This window comes from Haliotis rufescens, unplaced genomic scaffold (genome assembly GCF_023055435.1).
Source record: "Haliotis rufescens isolate VD_foot unplaced genomic scaffold, xgHalRufe1.0.p SCAF_6, whole genome shotgun sequence".
NCBI lineage: Eukaryota > Metazoa > Mollusca > Gastropoda > Lepetellida > Haliotidae > Haliotis > Haliotis rufescens.
Window position 1 is genome coordinate 6,355,590 of NW_025964334.1, and position 22,611 is coordinate 6,378,200.

At 40.1% G+C, this 22,611-nt stretch overlaps 1 long non-coding RNA gene across 1 annotated transcript in view; it reads left to right on the forward strand.

Moving 5' to 3' along the window:
* Positions 1-10,059, forward strand: part of LOC124148779 — a 28,682-nt gene extending 18,623 nt beyond the window's left edge. Inside the window, exon 2 of the long non-coding RNA XR_006863016.2 lies at positions 9,560-10,059. This is a non-coding gene — a long non-coding RNA (uncharacterized LOC124148779). The remainder of the gene's footprint in view (positions 1-9,559) is intronic.
* The last annotated feature ends 12,552 nt before the right edge of the window (positions 10,060-22,611 follow it).

Consider the following 22,611-nt stretch of genomic DNA (forward strand, 5'->3'; position numbering starts at 1 on the left):
TAGTTCGTAATAACCGCAGTTCGTTATAAGCATATCTACAACATAATTACAACAAATGGCCTGGACTAAACAATAAGTTCGTTATATCGGTCAGTTCGTTATAAGCGTGTTCGTCATAAACGTAGTTTACTGTAGCTCACCCAGGTTACACAGTGCTCAAGACATCAACATCACTGTGATGGCAGCAGATTCTCCTTACCGTAATCCAAACGTTTCATGTACACCACTTCAACCTTGGATTGGGTTGTGTGAGTGCTGACACGAAAGCAGCAGCACTTACATGGTTGATCTGGATAACAGTGTAAATGATGACGTTATCTAAGCCTTGGGTCTTATCCAGCACGTTTCTGAGCCAAACGTGGGTGAACATCTTGAGTGTTAGGCGTCACGTTTTCGAACTATTTTATAACTCATGTACTTTTTACACGATCCGTGAGAAGTATGTGGAATAAATCTCTTGACACTGATTTTAGAAGTGGTTTACAAACCAGACATACATATGTAGAACGTAGAATCGGCTTTGGTTTTAGCAGATATTTCTGGTGAATGTGGAAAGTGCTTTGTCGCTTGTACACTTTCACTGATTGTGACATTAATGTAAAAACACACTATCTGTTTTTGTATCTTTACTATCAGATTCGGCTGATTGTATGAAAAGGCGTCAGAGATTTACTGTGATGCCCGTCGCCCAATCGTACTACCAGCTGCTCTAAAAAGTTGACACCTCTCACATCAATCCGGGATTCGAAACCACAATCTGAGAGAGTGGGTTCGAATCCCGGCTTGGATTCAACCCCCAAAAGTACTAGAATCTGTACTTTACCATCTTCCCGCGGCAAGGGCGTTACTGCTGGAGTAGGCTGGAATTCCGGCGTTACATTTTGGCTGGACTAACGCGTCTATGGAATCGCGCAATGAGCAAGACATCCGTTTCGTAAATAACATGGGTTCAACGTGCAAAATTCGGTCGACTGCAGGATATGCAAAGTATGTGTACCGCCAACACGGTGTCGACAGATATTTTGCAAATCTTTTCATGTTTTTAATCGAGGTGCTCAAGTGATTCGATGCACTTCGCGAGTTAAGACTCATTTTATTACATATGAATACTAGTATATATCTTGATTATCGATCAGATCGCCTTAACTGGGCGCCGCCATGTTGATAGAAGTAAATGCAAGTGATCTGAGTGATGGAATCTGATTGGTCAATAGGAGGGACATAGAAGGGTCATAACTCGTAATAGCCACACGATCGAGCTTGGAATTTCGAGGCTAGCTCGGCAAGGGTGGAAACTGGATTTTTATAGTCAGTTAACGCTCTTGCCTCGGTAAGATGGTAATTTACTAAGAAATTGTAATCCCAAATATAACACTTGTCAAATTTGACCACTTTCTAAAAGGCATTGTTTATTCATACACCAATACCACCGATATGAAGGCCTTAAAGGAATGCCTTGATGTCTATACAATTTCATTTGATCTAAGTTACACAAACTATCATCAAGAAAGTGTTATTGTTAGTAAACATGTTTTGTGGTTGCAGTACAAAATTAAACAGTAATGACTGTTCAGAAGTGCCAATCCTCACGACACGTACAGATATATATCACATGTTGTATACGTACAAGCGTGATGGCTCTATTTGCGCAAGGGGGACCACCGATCTACCCTGCCGCACTTCGCTATACAGAGTTGCATCCCTTAGGCGTGTCAGAAATCTACGGTCGGCGGTTCGAATCCCGGTTCGACCTGGTTGCGTTGAGTATGTTTTTAGGTTTGCCAGCACCTTACCCGGGTCCGTGCGTTTCACAAAAGCGGAAAATGTCAAAGACCTGAATCACATCTGACTTTCGTCCCACATCAAGCTGACACTCAGTGATCTAACTGAAATATTGTTCAATACGGCGTTAAACCACACTCCAAAAAAAGACAATGGTAGTTTACATGTTTAACATGTAAGTAAGTATTCAACATTGCAAACACTTCACAATGAAGTGTCGATGCTCGGACCAAAACTTGAAACCACGTTTAAAACAAGCTCTGTGAAGAAAGAATGACCTACTGACAGAGTTTAGTATAATGGCATTGCTTACAGACGTAATTTAAGCAAAGCATTTTTATTGTTTCGACATTTACGGTAATGGGTCCCTGATCGGATGGATAACAGGCAGTTTTGAAATTACAGACAATGTAATGAGTTCAAGTATTACTTTCACAAAAAAAACCCCGATTTTCATTGTTTCTCTCCAATAAGCTACCACCAATCCCTTTCAGCGCCACAACAGAATCTAGACTGTCTTTGAATCTAAGTAACCGGAAAGCAGATTCAAGGTTTTAAGAAAGGTTTTAACTTTATGGTTACCTACAAAGGATAAACGTTGTTAATGTCGAACATTGTATTTATGTAACAAAGAATGCGCCATCACGAATGGTATCTTTTCAAACCCATCTGTACAAATGATCAATGTCGTGTATCAGCTTTATTTAAACATGATCACGTTCTATTTGTTAACCGCTAAGTGCAGTTTGACTACTCAGGTGCACACAGATCTAGAGTCCGTGTAGATTGACAGCAAGTGAATTCTTAGTCTGGAATGTTTCTGCACAGTAGAAATTCAAAAGTAACCGTTAAATATGCAAGGAAATATATTCATTCTTAAATACAAAACACTTGTATCTTTGGACCCAAGGCGATATATAGACGGAAAGAACACATTTGCAACTCGAAATGCCGATGTATTTGAACTAATAAGATACATTTAGGAGAAAGTGAATTAATCTCCGCAGAGTATGACGTCAAAAGGACCACGGAAGCTTTACTATTTCACTGTGGTGAATATGATTTCAATGATTCACATTTTCATGTATCACATTTAGCCACAAAAATAGATCATTCACCCAAGAGGACATAGACGAATGAATGACGTTAATTGTTAGCATATTTTAACTGACTGGGCCGTGACTTTTGTTTCATACATTAATATCATGTTTCTCAGTTTCCCATTCTGGTGGCTGAAACCTGGATATGTATCCCGATATTGTTATCTCTCTTTGATATCGAACACGTTTCTTATCAAATTAAATATGGGTAAAACTATTGTTATTCAAGACTATTATTTCGCATGGAGAAAAAATACAAGTGACATGATCAATATTGCCATGTGCTTGAATGTACAGACGTTTATGAAAATTGAAAATGAATTTCAAAAACATATACTGCGTATTTGAATGTTCTTTGGATATATTTATATCTTAGCCTCTTATCAAATCCCAACATTTGACGACTAAAAAATGACTCTCCTAACACCTTGGGTAAGAAAACAGAATGTCAGAAATCTGAAATGCAACACATTCATATATGGACATAATTGTTCACACCACCATTTATACGTTATGTTTTCATTTCCAGTACGACTAGAAAAGGTTCATGTACTAAATACGTTTCAAACAAGTACTTGCAGGAAACAATTAAGGTCTGTCATTGGAAATAATCATTGCGCAGATAGAACGAGAACGTCAGCTATTCAAGTGAATACTCCAAACCCTTGTCACACATCAATCCGATTAGATAAAGAATTGAATATTGGCTGTATCATCGAGACCTCTAATTCGGAGAAGATGTCAATCAATAACACATGTCAAGTATTTACTTCCTTGAATGAATGCAACATCATTTCAAGAGAAATGCAAATATAAGTGATTGCCTATTGATTGTTAAGCAACCAACAAGTCGATAGAGTTATCTATCTTTTTATTAGTAATGACAAAAGAAGAAAAAGCAATGAAAGTTTCACCCGTCTGCAATAGTTTGCAATGACAAGTAGTGGTGTAGAAGTTCTTTTGTTCTATAACAGATAACATATTGGAAATGTATAACAACTTTATATATATATACAAGTGATTTCTTCAGGTGTATAAGTATTAAATATAGAAAAAAAAAGAGTCCAGATATTCGTGCTTGTCAAAACTCCTTTATCCACACAAGATCTTTTGCCGTTCAACGGCTCTTCAGGTGCAATGAAAACTTTAACTTACATTGTAGTCCTAGGTGACGCATAACAGTAGTATTTGTGGCGTCATGTATTGTAGAAGGTTCAGCATACCTTCATAATACTAGGCAGATATAAAGTTGTGTACATTCTAGTTATTCTCAAATCAGTTCAAACGGTTATTGGTTGCAAAAAATAATCACTGCCCGTATAATACAAATGGAGTCAGGCTAAATGGCTCTGGAACCTTTTAGTTTTTATGTCGTATCTGGTGTATGACGTACTTCCACATGAAACTAATTCCATTCCCAATATGCATGATATAATAAGGTAGATCATTTTATGAGGTGACCAGTATTGAGCAAAGAGTTTTGTTCGGCATTTGAAGCTAATATTGTTCCACTATTGATATCGACGTGATCTCGCCAAACACAAGCGTACATGTTAGTGTCTCTGGTCAGAGATTCAATGGATGTGACGGTCTGTGTTTTACACACAAACTGTTCTGGTCATTGCTAAAATACCCCTCCTCTCTTCTTATGGGACTGTGGTTGACTTCACTGTGTTCTCATAACCTACGGCCTGTAACATTGTATTCCCCCTGAAACCAAAACACGACGGTCCATTTAACTACGTCAGTCTACATGACAACAATGTTACTTGATATACGGAGCCCTGAAACTGTAGCGTGCTGAACAACGATAATGATATACATATTTTTGAAACTAATAAGAATCGTCTCGCAAAGTCTCATCTTCATACACATGTGGATTGAACCCATCTTATCCGCCTGCATTCATTCGCAAACTGTTTACATTTGGCTATCATTATAACGGGAAAAATATCCTTCTGAGAGCTCTCATTCAGCCAGTGCTCATTGAACTGTCCATAGAAATAATAACACAAAGCCATCATGTTGTGCGTCTATGTTCTTATATGTCAAAGATGGAAACGTGTAATTTTAGAATGGAAAGCGATAGACATGGAAGACAATATAACTTTTGCAATAGTGAGTTGGGTTAATCACCGCTTTGAATAGTATTCAGCTTAATGTGGGAGGAAAGCCAGAAGTGATGCAGGTCTCAGGCGTTTACCAAGACAGTGAAACCCACGGGTATGGTGCTGACAAACCTAGACACGTACACATAGCTTCGAGACGACTTTTACTTAAGTACACAGGGTTAACAACTACATACAAATGTACATAAATAGACCTGATCTGTGACTGAAATATAAAACATATGTCGCTAAGAGTGTGTGAGTTGACTTTTATGCCGCGTCTGGTATTATTCCAACAAATCAAGGCGGAGGACATCAATGATGGGATTCACATGTATACTCGTGGGGAACAGAGCCAGGGCCTTCAGCGTAACGAGGCCACGCGTTAATAGGCTAAACTAACCTTGTCGCTACGAAGCAGTTCTATATCTAAGACAGGACAAATACTATCAAGCCTTTGCTTTTTACGTTTAGTGAACGTTTAATAATAATAGATATAAATACTAGTTCATCCGGTGATTTGGAACCTGAATTTTAGCTACATGCACTGTCGGTCACGAACATGAACAAATGAATATGTCACGAGAAATGTCCCCCCGACAAAACAGTCTCTTCAAGGAGGTAACAAAGGATGCCACTTCCAACAACACGTTAGACTGCAGGCTTCCTTGTGACGTAATGTAGGTTACTATTGTGGTTCATCTGTTTCCGATATTATGAGGCAGGTAGAACCCATTACGATCTCTTACGTGTTTTAAAGTCTTGGATTGGCATTTGGAAGTAAGAACATGAATACATGACACTTTTTATTGATAAACAACTTCTTGTATTCTTTTCAACGACGTTTGAGAGCTACTTCCTTCCCCTTCATCAAGTGGATGTTACATGTTGCGTCGAATTAAGCAGTTTTGTAAGATTATGTCATCCGCAATGTATCTCATATCTTTGTTATAATTAACTTTACTGATGCATTACTGTGGAATTAACTGCTAAATCTGCATTGGGTTTCTTTTCTTTAACGATAGATTACCTTTACGACAGACGTGAGGAGGTGAGGTGAAATGGGGTTTCACGTCACATTCAAGATTATTGCACTTATGTAGCGACATGCATGCACATGTGTGCGTACTAGTCCGAACTAATTACGGTTTTATAGTGCTAGCCCACTGAGATACCATACCGCAGTTTAACATGAATACCCTTCTCCTTCACGGTATACTGGCACCGAGCGGTCTTCTCCTTGTTGAGTCTCCTTAATAACGAGCGTCAACCATCTTTTAACGTCTTTTCGTATGACGCGTCCGGGAGGCGGTAAAGAATGACATGATATTCCCTATTATTCATTGTACTTTTACACATGTATCAATATACAAATATATTTCAGAAATGTAACGTAAATAAAAAGAAAACTGTCAAGCTAATATTGCGTTACTCGTTTTATTAGATGATGAGTGATATACATTTGGGTTAGTAATGCGAATACCTTTCGTTAACGTTCTACACTGATGTTTTCCATCATACCTGATAGCGCGTTGGTATGTTAATATTGTATGGTGAGTAAAATACGCTAATTTGCAATGCGAACTTCGCAAATGGTGAACAAGCTAGCATTGATACAGACGCTTTAATATTACTATACCATGGAATGGAAATGTGTGTAAGACATCAAAGTCAAAAGTAGTACACAATTTGCAATAGTATTTTAGGCAGATATAGGCAGCATGCTGCATTGATACAATCAATTTGATGCGACTATATCATTACGTTTAAAATACGTTCACATATACAAGTAAAATGCAGTGTACAACTTGATCAAAATAACTATTTCAGTCACAGTCAGAAATTAAAGTCAGATCCAGGGCTTCAATGCAAATGCCATGTACCGCCAATCCGTAGTATCCGTCTTGGTATGGCCGACAAGAGACACAGAGGTTAAGCGCCCCCAAAATGGAAATGTGTCCAATTGATACGTGCCATAGTTTGTGAGACTGACGTGTGAATAACACAAGGATACGTACAATCGTCAGACATTGGGAGATATGGCAGTCCAAGCATGGATTGAACAAGAATCTAATCAGCCTCTGAAACTATTTAATGATTCTCGGCTATCATGAAACCAAGTGTTGATGATTGTAGAACATACCTACAAGCTGTTAAACAGTAATGGTCTGTAACCATCATGGACAGTCCATAACACTGTACTCACGCTGCTGCAGTTGCTTTCCGTCCTCATGCTAACAAGGTTACGCAGATGTGGCCCTGTAAACCCTTGACAACATCGGAAGTGGTGACCAGAGTTAATTGTTTAGTATCCATGCTCTTTCCATGTCAGGTAATTTGAACTTTCCGATCGTCCCTTTGAGGGTCGTGCCTATTCATGGGTTTGACTTGTCCTCGCCAAAACCCCTTGACCTTTGGACAGAAACGACGCATGTGTATATCGATGATTCCCTATGTGAATGGGTTGAAGGGCAGACCAGGTATATTTTGACTGAACATGCAAAATACCAATTAGCGCCATATTCGCCATTAAAGTTCGATTTTGTCTCATAATTACGTATCTACAAGTCTGGCGGAAAAGACAGTTAAGAATGTATGTTAAATAGTCAGTTGCCTATTGTTGAATATACTCTTAGACTATATGTGGATGGCAATCAAATATTTGCCTTCGTCTTTCCATTTTTAAGCTATTAACATCATAGTTATAACACGACACAAAGTTTTGTCATGCACAAGCAAATACTGCAAGAAAAAAGAAAGAAATATAAGCGGGTAGGCGTATTCCCGTTTGAATAGATATAAGCAATGTTTCACTTGCAAGTCCCATGGATTATAGTTAATAACTGCGGCGTTAAAACAAACAATCTCACACATTCAAAATTATATACAATGTTATGTACGTGAAGGACCGTAGGAACGGCACGATGGAGAGACGAGGCTAATCTTTCATCTTCTTCATAAGTGCTTCAGACGTTTTTGGTTCATTACAGTGTGTGGTTCACTGACACCGTAATTCAACTATCCGTTTAACACATTGAAGATCACTCCAAACCCGACAATCTTAAGTAATTAATGCTGTGCCATAATCGTATAAGCTGAGCTTAATCACTTTGACAATACTCATCTGAAGCCACCGAGATCATTGCTTCAATGCTAATTACTCGTTACAATGTATCATCCCCAACGAATTAACCAAGTTTCATGTGGCTGATGTGTAACGGATGATTCAACGTGAATAACGGACGTGTGGTGGTTGCATTTTGGTTTTAAAAACACATACAAGATCAGAGTACTTTGACTTAAACGGATTTAAAGACGTTTGGAGTGTCAATGTCCGACATATTGTATTCGTGTAATGTCACAGAGGTACTGTATTCAGAATGTTGTTGAATGAAACTGATATGACAGATAGTTGTCTTTTACTAACATTTACGCAAACAGATATACCCTCCTCTAACCTTTTTGAACAAGGCTTCTAGAAGTTTAAACTTGCAGATGAATCTTCTCTTGTGGTTTCAACAAGTACACAACAACCAACAAGCAGTTGGAGTCAAGGATTTCGTCTATGCTTTCATAATATACACCACAATCAAGAAGCAGACAGAGTATCTATACAGTCTTTATATCATCTACCGGCTGGCGTCATCTGTGATTTTCATTGATCCATTCATATAACTGTCACAGCAGTAATTGCCTTTTACGACAGATTGCATCTGATTCGGCGGATAATCCAGACTGGCTTTTTATTTGGCGATGACGTTTTCTAGGGTTTTTTGTATTCTTGGTAGTTTGCACAGAGACGATTTTCATATTGAAACTCTTTTTGAGAAATAAATAAATTAGATAAGCCATGTAGAGAAGGGGATAACCTGTAGTTGTCATCAGTACTCAAGTACAATTTCGCACTTTCTTCAAACCAATGGCACTGTCACAGGTCACGAAAACAGATGACGTTATCAGTCTTAAACTGGTGCTATGCCTTCTAAGAGATCCTGTTCTTCAAACAAGTGTTACACCCTCACATTGCCCACAGCAATATCTATGATAACACGACCTCTTGTCGAAACCTTGTTCTTTAAAGGGGAGTGAGTGAAGGTTAACCATGCTTTGAGCAGTGTTTCAGTAAAATGACAACGCGTCAGCAGATTCTAGGAGTGAGTGAGTGAGTGAGTGAGTAACACAACAATGGGCTTCACAAATTGTACCATTGTAGAGAATCCAACCTGGGCCTTTGGCGTGACGATCGAATGCTTAAACCACTAAATGACCCCAAAATCAACGGGCACACTCCCCACCCCCGACCCCACACACACCTGTCTAGAAGGACACCCTAAAGTAAAGCAGATCCAAGGCTCTTACCACATTTTTAAAAGCCTGGTGCTGCCAGATCTAGGGCCATCGTATTCGAACTTCGGATCCTTGGCGTAACACTGCAAGGTAGATTGATGCGCCACTGGCACTGGGACCACCCATACTCCATTAATAAGCATTATTATCATTATTATTATGATGACAAATACATATTAATACATTTAGCATGACTAAGTCGTAAAATTCTTTTTTTTTCAGAAACAACATGCAGACAATGAAAGCAACCGTGCTGGTAGTGATGGTGATGATGGCAGCTACAGCAACAGCACAGCACCTCCCCTTATACCCGTGCGAGGCATGCACACTAGATGACTTTTCTGACTCCAAGATAATGTCGAGGATGAACACCTGTGCAGGCTGCGGTGCTATGTACGGACCAGTGCTGGAACACTGCTGCATGTGTCATGATAACTTCTTCAGTTTGTGCGAACTTGCCAATGCAAGAAGGAGGTAGAAAGGAACCAGGCTTGCAATAGGTTCTAAAGACAATAACGCCTTTCTTGGGGCATCTCGAAGAAACTTGCTATTGTTTTGCTGGACATGGTGTTATGTTGTAAAATCCTCTCGAACCAAACAGTGTTTTTCAACCAAATGTACCCCACACAGATCTTTTTGGTAGCATTCGAATAGGTTAATGTGAATCTATTTGCTTTGTACTATCTCAAATTCATGTTGAAATAAATCGCCTATTCGTCTAATATTTTCTTTTTTTCGGATTGTGATAAATATGTGGAGGACCCTTCGAAATGTGATACAGCAGTCACCAAAGTAATGACGATGCAATTCCCTTCTTTCACTTGAACCATATAAGCCCGTGTTTATTGAAGGTGACACTTGATCTGCCTATGCATGTGTTTGTGGTGAGTGACGCCGCTGTGTCTCAATACGCTCGCCGTTTCGTGAAAACCTGGTATCATCGCTATTTTGTTAGTATTAATAAACACATGCTTATGACACAGTCGGAATCGTAAAATGGACTTATATCGCTTACGGTTATGGAAAGGGTTTGTCGATTGCAATTATTCGAATATTGCCTCGAGAATACTTAAACATTATGAATATGTTCAGGGCACTGTAGCATATGTGTAATTGTTAGATGTTTTAGACTTGACTTGTAGTGAGTGACGGAACTCCATAGCAATCCGCACAAATAGAGAGATACTGTAAGAACCAGTAATGGACCACCACACAAAGATTAACCATAATCCAAAATACAACCAAGGAAGGACATTCTTCATATTTACAGACTGAATTTTTGCAATCTATTTGAAAGACGTTCACTTCATCAAAACGTTTGATTTTTCAACTTAATACACAACTATCCCTCCCGACAAATTTGAGGAAAACATTCAATTCTTGATTCATGGGGCTTTGTGGTGACCATGGATATATTTATATCTACAGAGGTTCTGGACAATTCCTCTTTAATGTCATTTCTGTCTGTATCAAACCTTCTATTAAGTTTACCTATGTCCGATCTTATAAGCTTCAAAACATCAGTGCTGTCATTCTCGTATTGGTCAGAATCTCTGTTGTTTGAATTACCGTCACTCGTGAACGCTGGAGTAGACTGTCTAGTTGCCTTACTCCGAGCACTCCTACCGCCACTGTCCCGACACCGCGGGCCTGGGTTCAACTCCACGTCAGAACATATTTGTAAGAGTCGTGGTGTATGCGGGATGTAAATACAGACATAAACGTTCACCAACACATGATATCTTGCACATTGCCTTGTCAAACTGACTGGTGTACATTTGACCATGATAAGATATCCAACATTCACTCAAATGTAAAAACAAATTCAACATGAGCAATACCTTCAAATGTCTTGTCAAATATGATCCCGATATTTTTAGTTCTTTCAATAATCGACGTGGATTGCGTCGACATGGTGTAAAACACCCGATACGGCCTCGCAAGCATTCAAGCGAGTCTCCCATATTGCACGTGAAATCAGTGATTGTCACGGGTGACTGGTGCGTGACAGCGATTGACAAGCGATTGCCTTCTGATGATGTGAGACTATTTCTTCTCAAAACTACATTAAATTGTAATTAATTTAAACACGTTCGTCACTACTGTCCTCACATACGTTTTGTGTATATTTCACCGTGTTTTCGTTGTTATTGTTGATGTGTTTTAGTCCATTTGGAACTCTTTTCATCTGCTCGACGTGAACACGTCCGATCACACCTGACGCAATTCCATAATCCTAAACACAACCAAGGAAGGACATTCTTCATATTTACAGATTGATTTTTTGCAATCTATTTGAAAGACGTTCACTTCTGTCAAAACGTTTGGTTTTTCAACTTAATACACAACTATCCCTCCCGACAAATTTGAGGAAACATTCAATTCTTGATTCATGGTGACCATGGATATATTTATATCTTCAGAGGTTCTGGACAATTGATAAAAAATGAAATCAAATGCCATCTGAAGTTTACTGAGGGCTTCCTCATTGCTACCGTCATTGTGGAATTTAGGGATACCTCATTTAGGCAAGAAGTGGGCATCCCCATGGGCAGCAATTGTGCTCCCCTCATTGCTGATCTGTTTCTTAAGCATTTGAATCAGAATTTCCTCTTGGATTGGCAATACAAGAAGGGAATCGGGTCAAGAAGTTTCAGTTTCAGGTATATCGATGATATGATACCGTTCAAAAGTCATCAAATAGCTAATTCCCTTCCACTGATTTACCCCCCTGAACCAGCAATATAAGTGACAAGTGAAACTGCCTCCATTGATTCATATTTCGGCTAGTGCATAAAGATTCAGAGTGACAAAAATCTAATCACAGCACTGTGTGACAAGTGTAATGACTTTCCAACTGTCAAATGTCTCGTTATGTCTGCAATATTCCATCAGCTCAAGCCTTTGGTGTCCACATTTCACAATTTAATGTACAATCGTTGGTTGGTTGGTTGGTTTGTTGTTTAACGCCGCACTCAGCAATATTCCAGATATATGACGGCGGTCTGTAAATAATCGATCTGGACCAGACAATCGAACATGGTCTTTCTTCGAAGACTTCAAAGAGCGACCTCACTATTTTATAGTGATTCATAAACACATGCTTATGATACAGTCGGAATCATACAACAGACTCTGCTTTTGACAGAGATTTCTTTTGGATATGGAAATAATTTTGTCATTTTTATTTACGTCAAGGATGGCGGAGAACCATCGCGGCATGTCTTACTCTCTGGTATCTTGTGTTAAAAAATGTAACGTAAATACGCTGTATGACATGTAGGGACGTTTCGGAGCTAGATTTCACCACAGCTTATGTTAGACGTGTGCTTGTGTCATTGCGGATGAATGAATGGTAAATAACACAACATCAGCAATTAGGATGCACGCTACATTTTGTTATTCAATACAGACACAACTAAGTGACCTGTGTCAGAAAGGTATTCTCAAGGTTCGCGACAAAATAATGATAGACATGAGGCACGGAATCTAGTAATGAACTATTCATGGACGCACATGCGCTCTGGGAAACACACCAAACCTCAGGTTCTTCAACGAACGCAAGGAATAACGACCAAGAAACCAATAGATTAGCAAAATGATCTTGGCGCCATCGATGTACAGATGTGCATTCGTAATCTGTCTCCGCTGTGAAATATGCTGTTCATCAATATTAAAACACTATTTGTCACTCTGCACGTGTTTAGATGTCAGTTCCGGATACATGTTCAGGGCTGATGGAGTGTGTATAGAATAGCTGTAGGAAGTATAGCATGTGTGAGGACTGGTCTCCAGCAACCTAAGCTGATCTTAAGAGGCGGCTTAATAGATCGGTTGGTCAGGCCCGAAGACTGAGTTGATTGCGTGCCACTGTACTCCGACGGTGGACATCGTTGCTCGTAATATCAATCACTGAATTGTCTGGTTCAGACTCGATTATTTAGGACGACAGTCCCTAAATACATCACACAAATACTTCACACAAACAAACTGTCCATGAACTGATAACAATAATGGGTAATTATGCAACAGTTGTACAATTGTGACAATAGTATAGCGATCGTGTTTTAAACATCTCGATATTATGATAGCAACAGAGCGAATGGGACTTTTCCCAGGAAGCGCTGCCAAGTCAAACCTACCCAGAACTTTTCGGAGAATGTGAAGACTCCCCAACACTGCAGCCTTCTGCATTACCTAGATTGTCAGAAGGGCTGTATTCCTGGTAGCAAACCCGGGTACTCTCCCAATGTCAGTCAACAGATTGGGAGGTACCAAACCTAAGGCACCGCGAACAATGGGGAGTCGGACAACTTGGTACTTGGGATGCAAGCGTGACATTTCGAAAGCGAGGTCTGCATATTTGCCATGTTTTTCCTCAATCTTGTCAATCACATTACTGTCAAAAGGGACAGAAGATTCAATGATATAAATGATTTCATTGGATTTATCAAAAAGGACAAGATCAGGTTTGTTGGCCTGTACTCGTCTGAGGCTGTAAATGGGCCTATTCCAAAGAATTTTGTATTTATCATTTTCCATGACGCTCTCTACATATTCCGGGTACGGATATCATGAGGTGTCTAGCCGGAAGAGCCACATTCAGAAATTGCTATTGCCGGTAGAGCCACATTTTCAGCTGATTTTCACATAACCTATCATGAACATCGATCCACGCAATTGGGAAACGAGTACATGCATCAACCGAGGCAGCGAGCTTGACCACACGATCCCGTTGTGTCGTCTCCTACAAGCACAGTCGCCTTTTACAGCAAGCAAGGTTGCTGAAGACCTATCCTACCCCGGATCTTCAAGGGTAGAGGACCGCCTCTGTGGTCTTGTGGTAGAGCGTTCGCCCGGAGTGCGGAAGGTCCGGGGTTCCATCCCCGGCCGCGACAAAGAAGACTTTACAAGATGGTACTTGTTGTTACCCTGTCTGGCATTAAGGGGCTAAAACAAGGACTGGTTGGTTCGGAGTCAGTATACTGTGTCTGAGTGGGGTATTCATGTTAAACTGCGGCATGGTATCTCAGTGAGCTAGCACTAAAAATCGGCATCAGTCCGGACTAGTACAAGCAACCACTCACACACACACGTGCATGCACGTCGCTATATAAGTGCAATAATCTTGGACGCGACGTTAAACCCAATTCAAGGGTAGAGAATATCCATGTATGCAAGTTAATTGCTAAAGTACTGTATTACACTTTTTTGGTATACATTCCAGCCAATTACATCTTCAGATGTAAACACGCAGCTACACAACATTTACTAACGTAAGTAATTTGACACATGTTTAATTATACATACATGCGTATTTGTAAATTTACTATGCGTTCACATGAAAAGCATCTTAGGTGTGTAAATAAAGTATGTAGATTATGTAAGGCACACATATTCGTCAGTCTGTTCACGACTTTCAACACAAGACAGGTTGTTTTCCAATCAAAGTTGACTGAGAAGAGAGATACTTCACCGAAAATTTTCGCGTGAAGCAACATGTGTCTGATTTAATTTGCACACAAAATTTTGACTCCTTGAAACCAAAAGAATACACTGTCCGGTATACGCATAAAAGTACGCAACTGTTGACAATTTGTTTGGTGTTGGCAAACGAACAGATATTAATAAGATCCTCCTCTGACGTTGGCATAAACGTCCACATTGCAACATAACACACAGTGCAAATTTACATTGACATTTGCACCTGCTCCAGACATGATGCAAATTTTGCTGCGAGTAAACGCGTTCACGTGAGTATACTCACGTATGCATTTCTACACACGTATGCAAATATGCACACATGTGTATAGAGGTGCATGTGAACGGGGTTTAAGTGTCACATCACACTGTCGAAGGTTCAAAGGGGCGTCCTTCGTTAGCGACGGGAAGTCAGTGACATCGATTGCTTCCGGGATCACAATGACAGTTGTGAGAGTACATCATGGTCGTGGAACACCTACTCTCACGGTGTCAACAATTTACACAAAGTGGATGCTTTCAATTATATTTTAATTAATCCCTGCACGTGGGTGTGTGTATGAGAGTCGTGTACGAAAAAAGGACGTTGATCCTGTTATCGTGATACTGTGCTCAGTAATGGTCAACATAGGCCTAAAGTACACATAAAGGTGTAAGGGTACTTTTATTCGCTTTGGTCGTTTCAGTTGTACCAAAGTGTATCCATGGAAAACTGTGAGGTGAGGTGAGGTGAGGTGAAATAGGGTTTAACGTCGCGTCCAAGATTATTGCACTTATATAGCGACGTGCATGTACGTGTATGTGTTGCTGCTTGTACTAGTCCGGACTGATGCCGATTTATAGTGCTAGCTCACTGAGATACCATGCCGCAGTTTAACATGAATACCCCACTCAGAAACAGTATGCTGACTCCGAACCGACCAGTCCTTGTTTTAGCCCCTTAATGCTGAGCGCCAGACAGGGTAACAACAAGTACCATCTTTTAACGTCTTTTGGTATGACGCGGCCGGGGATCGAACCCCGGACCTTCCGCTCTCCGGGCGGACGCTCTACCACTAGACCACGGAGGCGGTCTATGGAAAACTGTAAGAGATATTCTAAGAGAGAATGTTTCGATCACTGCTTCAAAACAAGTATTTATTGTGTAAGGAGGTGACGAAATGAGTTTATTTTGCAACATATTATTTTTCTCGGGTAAATTGTGATGACAAATTATTTCGGTTTCCAGTAAATATTTATACCATTTGACAGGTTGTCATGCATTCCTGCTGTCAGGCAGCGTAAAGGTCACATGTTTACCCCTCAATCATTTCCTCACCTTATGTATTTCAATCGTTATCGAAAAGTGGAAAATACCTGCATAAACGTGCACACACGCTGTGAAACAGTCGGTGAGGAATGCAAATATAATATATGATTATGGCTTCCCATCTTTGTGTTTCTTCTCGTAATTTTACAGTAGAGAAATAACTTACAATATCCTGATAATATCCTCCACTGAGATGAGTGAGTTTGAACAGTATTTCACGGCTTGATGTGGGAGGAAAGCCTGAAGTGTTGCAGGTCTTAGTCGTTAACCATTATGGACGGGAACATTTACACTCTTGTTCAATGGTGACGCGTGATAGTACGTTATATGGATCATTGTGCCAGTAGAATATAACACTAACGTTCGTCATCATTGATGTGAAGCCGATTACTCATCCATTTAGGTTAGGTGGCGTCGGCCAAGGTGTCTGTGTTTAGGGGTGGCTGCGGATGTCTGTACGGTGGTGGGGGTGGGGAGAGTGTGGGGTGAGGTGTCTGCAGGCGGGTGCGATGGGCAGGAAGAGTAAGATGAACTGTTGATGGGCGGTTTCAGGAGGTTGGGAATATTTTGGGTGGATCGTTTAGTCAGAGTTTAGTTGAGTGAATGAATGAATGAGCGCCTGATTCTAGAGAATGAGAAATAATCACCAAGCCGAACCTTAATTTGTAGATAAACAAAATTATCTTACGCGAAGAACATTGACAAAATTGAAATGCTCCAGTAATCAATTTTATAATGACTACGATGTCTTTTCGAACAACAAACTGTTATTAATATTCATGTTGATAAATATCTGCGAATACATCGTCATAGTTGGGGAAAATATTCGGTTCGTGACATGAATATTGGGTTCATGCCTTTTTATGTGTTTGTGACGGGTACCTGGCAAAACACTTGCACACAAACCAACATAAACTGTTCTTTTCGTGATGACCCTGTGTTCGTTTGTATAGGTCATGTCAATATAAGCTTAAAGAGAAGGTCTTTCCTTCTTCCGGAACAGGGGGCACGGGTGGCCCAGTCGTCTAAGGCGCCGCGATTCGCTGTGCAGAGTTGCGTCCCTTGGGCACGCCAGAAACCTATGATTGTGGGTTCGAATCCCGGTTCGCCCCGATTATGTTTCTAGGTTTGTCAGCACCATACCCGTGCTCGTGGGTTTCACCGAAGTGGTAAACGTCTTAGACCTGCATCACTTCGGGCTTTCCTCCCACATTAAGCTGACACGCCGTGATATAACTGTAATACTGTTAAAAGCGGCGTTAAACCCAACTCACTCACTCACTCACTCACTCACTCTTCCGGAACAGCGACACGATACCCCAAACCAAGTACACTTGAGGCGTGATGGAGATCTTTAAACTATATCTCTCAGTTGTAACTCAAGTTACCATGGAATCCCAGAAGACACATGGCCGCGTTGTTGCATTGTCGCCCTTACAAAAACAAGCAAAAAGTGTCAATATTAACCAAAGCGAAACAATGCGACAACGCGATGTGTTGGCCATTTGTCGCATTGTCCCCTTTTAGTTAAAAAAAGGTTATTATTAAAAGCGCGACATTGCGACAACGCGACAATGTCCCTTCTTCGATTCCATAAGTCAAAGATAAGTATGACCAGCATATTTTTCAATATGAGAGGGAGTCGTGTATGTAAATCGATGATGGTACTAGTTTTTTGTTATGATTATATATCTTGAATATAGTGGACCAGAATGAACACACCTGCAACATATATGTTCAGTGCGATCTGAAGAAATATGAAAGAAATATATTCAGAAATATGTGAAGAAAGGTCACAAGAAACGTTAGTAAGATATACCAAGATGTCCAGTTGCAAAAGCACGCACCACACATGGATGTTTCAGCTCAGAGGCAAGCTGCAACTGATCAAAGGAATACTTTTTATTCCGAATTGATCTGAAAAAAAGATTGTGATAAAAGCTAACCTATTGAAGCCTCGGGAATGAGTGTTGCAGCAGACGGTGTCAGGAAATGGTCTGGACGGTCTACACATACATATAACTATGGGTGTTGACATATATACACGTGTTGTACGTCTTGGGGCGGAACACAAGCTTCTAGTTCTGATTGAGGCTAGATATAAACGACTGACACGACTGGATCTATGACAATTTTTGTACAGAAAGTGACATACTCCTGATTTGTAACGGTTCCATTGCGATAGCTACACGGCTACTTTTACTGCATCCATCAAACAGAACATTTAGCCATAGGTATATAGTAGATGTTTACAAACGGTACATGGAAATTCCAGGATACACGAAAAGAAGGCGTGTTGCTTGTTATAAAACCTCAACCTGGCAAGAATACAATAACGTTGTGTAAGCTTGGCGTGTATTTCATCTCTATCATTTCTAAGACCTTGAAATCAGATGTAAGCAGCGCAATTAGCCTGTCATTAGCCTTACATTTACGTATTTTACACCAATACACCTGTGGCAATTAGGTGTTTGTCAGCATTGATAATTTGGCCCGTCTTTCAAAGATCATCGCCTGCAAAATCATTGATTTATACCTGATGACGATAACGACTGAGACAGTTAAACACATATGAAAACATATTATTCCCTTTATCAAATTAATGTAACTTGATTTCATGTTAAAATGGCCTTTTGTCAATATTTGAAAATAATATATAAGGAACACAGAAATTATTGAAATTAAGAATGTGAGATCCCTTTCTTAAAAATATTTTCGTGTTTTCGGTTATCACTTATGATATCGGTGTCATCAGCATAGAGCTGTATTAAGAGCTGTTAGGTTCACTTTAACAAACGTGTCTGATTCAAATACAACGCACCGTGGCGTTCATGGCACCATAAAGTGGCCTTCACTCAGAGACAGTACTATTCTATAGAAGTATTTGATATTGGAAAGTGGTCAAATGTATGAAATGTTATATTGCGATAACACTTTCTGAGTAAAGTTCAAATTCTATTACTTTTTTGGGTTGGGTCCCAGCCGGGATTCGAACCCACGCTCTCAGAGTGAGGTACTTTATCGCCAGCACACATGTAACCTCGTTCACAAATCGCTTGATTTCCTGATTTTCAAACGATTTACTCGCAATAACATCATTATGCTACACATTGTTTTGGTTTGTGATTGATTAATATTGTCATGTGTGTATGTTGCATGAATAATAAATAGATATGGTCGTCGATAATGGAGTTATTAGAAAATAATAACGTTGGCCCGTCTTTGCCCGGCCCGACCCGACTTTCGGGGAACCTGTATACTCACTTCTCACTTGCAGGCTTAAACCGGCCGTGCTTATTAAGCCACGTCTCCTCGTTAACGCACACTGTTTTTTCTCGGCCACTGTATTGAACATCATACTGCCTACATAATGATGTAGACAAATCTCTTATTTTTCATTATACCTGCACGTCAAGCCAATATAATTAGCAGGCTAAGGACAAAGACGTAATTTTCAAGGAATTCGGACAAAGGTTTGAAAGTTTCTATTGTGTCTATACAACCACAATGTCTGTACAAACACAGTGGCGCACAGGAACAGTTGCTTTGCCAACCATTGGGTGAGTGAGTGAGTAAGTGAGTGAGTGAGTATTGTTTTACGCCGCTTTTAGCAACATTCCAGCAATATCAGAAATAGGCTTCACACATTGTACTCATGTCGAGAATCGAGCCTTGGTCTTCGGCATGACGAGCGAACGCTTTAACCACTAGGCTACCCGACCGCCCCTTGTATAGACGAAATAGCTTAATTTGATGAAAGTTAGAAGGTACAGAGCAAAGAAATGTTAATATCAAGTCCATTTGTTTATTTGCACACTACACACAGACGGTTGCTAAGATGCTCAAGGTTATGTAGCCCTCTTGTGGCCGAAGACCCACCACAACCTAACACGACCGCCGGTCAAAAGAAAGTATACTCTTAAACATTGGATTAGACCAACACAATTAAAAACGTTATCATTCGCAGAGACCCTGAACACCTAAGGTCTTCTTCTTCTACTACAATTACAAGTACAGCTACGTCTACTAATACTTTTAATATTACTAACTATTCATACTAATAGCGGTACTACTATTGCTACCACCACCAACACTACTACTACGACTATAACTACTACACTAAAGTACTCATGGAAACAAACCTGTTTTGCTGGATTTAATAATCGACACAAAGCATTACGTAGATGTAAATACGAAATAACAAAACAACTGGAAAAGTACTAGTCTGGATTTGCTAGTTTTATCTCAGTGCTCAATACAAAATGTACTTTACAGGAGGTAATTTGTAGGCACTTTCAACATTAAAAAATAAAACTAAGTCCAAATTGACATGGCAGAAACAGGCTATAGGCATTATGCAAACTAGCCTGGAAAAAAAGTGATCAAAACAACAATAAAAATAACAGCTATGTTTATGTACATTATAATAATGACATGTAAGTTGTTGTTTGAGAAGGGAATATGTTACTTTTACGTTCTGATATTTTGACGATGATTCACTATCCCACAATGCCACTGACAAATCACTAACCACTGACAAATCACATGCACGTGGGTTTCAAGCACCTGTTTTCACCTGTCGTCAAGGTGTCATAGGTCATGGACATTCACCTTGATCTACTAACACCTGGTTATGTTCAGTTTCACAATAGTCTGTTTTGTTCATATTTTTACACACTTTTACGTGTAAAAAGACATAAAAACCTTTGATACGCTGTATTTGTGCCAAGGCCGAATTAGTACCAATTCAGTTGTTTGAATATTTATATATTTTGTATATTAACTGCATTTATTTAAAATCTGAGATAAAAAAAGAAGTTGTTTTTCATTTCCGCGAGTACTTTACTAACATAATTATAGTGTTGGGGATGTGAGCTAACTTGATGGGAAAAGTGTACCAACAAGAACGATACAAATCAAACGAAACGTTCGTAAAATATACATGACGTCTGAATGTTTTGAGGGTAAATGACAGCAACAAAACCCTGCCCATATTCATAAGAGATCTCATCTTCCCAAGGCAAGTGAGTTAACTGACTATAAAAGCCCATCTTCCCGAGGCAAGTGAGTTAACTGACTATAAAAGTCCAGTTTCCACCATTGCCGAACTAGGCTGGTATTATGGAGTTACATTTTGGCTGGACTAACGAGTCTATGCAAAATCGCGCACCGAAATCGAAATCCGGTTCGTAAAGTGTCATGCAGATTTCGGTCAACTGCAGCATTTGCAAAACATGTGCACCGCTAACTCGTTGTCAACAGATATTTTCTAAATCTATTCATGTTTTTAATCAAGGTGCTCACGTGATTTGATGCACTTCACGATGTAAGACTCGTCTTATCACAATTTAGATCTTGATTATCGATCAGATCGTCTTGACTGGGCCCCACCGTTTTGTTTGAAGCAAATGCAAGTGATACGAGAGGTTGAATCTGATTGGTCAGTAGGAGAGGCATAGAAAGGACATAACTCGCAATAGCCACTGGTGGCGCTACGATCGAGCCCAGTAATTACAGCCTAGTTCGGCAAGGGTGGAAACTGGACTTTTAAAGTCAGTTAACTCTCTTGCCTCGGGAAGATGAAGAGATCTCTGCCAAAACAGAGTCGACTGTACGATTCCGACTACATCATGTATGTTTTCGGTCCAAGTTCGTGGTGAAGCTGAAACTGTGTAGATGTTCAACAATAAGGATAATTGTGTTCAAAGTGCAGAGTGAGTTAGTTTGGTTTAACGTCACTTTGAGTGAGTGAGTGAGTGAGTGAGTGAGTGAGAAAGTGAGAAAGTGAGAAAGTGAGAAAGTGAGTGACTGAGTTGGGTTTAGCGCCGCTTTTAACAGTATTCCAGTTATATCGCGGCGTGTCAGCTTAATGTGGGAGGGAAGCCCGAAGTGATGCAGGTCTTAGACGTTTGCCACTTCGCTGAAACCCACGAGCAGGGGTATTGTGCTGACAAACCTAGAAACATAACCGGGGCGAACCGGGATTTAAACCAACAATCATAGGTTTCTGGCGTCCCCAAGGGACGCAACTCTGCACAGCGAATAGCGGCGCTTTAGACGACTGGGCCACCCGTGCCCCCAGTAATACAGAATGTAGGTTTACTACTTTGATCAAAACCATGAACACGAATATGGTGACAAACCTGAAAATCTGGAACCTTGGACCCGAACCCACGGCCGTAGGTTTGTGGTACGTTTAAGTAAGGTTACTCTTTACAAGGAATAACAAGCGCCTAGACAACTGAGCTACCCCTGCACTCCATGTCCCATCACATCCCCTGTCGCTATTTTAAAATGGATAGCTGTTGTTCCGATTAACGGAGTAATGTCATCTCCTGAAGGTTGTTCGGATTAACGGTGTCCGGACTGGTGAGGTTTCACTGTGCCAGTCACTGACGTGCATGTTCTAACACTAGCCAACCTAATATCAGATGTACCCGATTAATATTTAATTGGTGGTGCACTACTTACATTATTCTCCCCT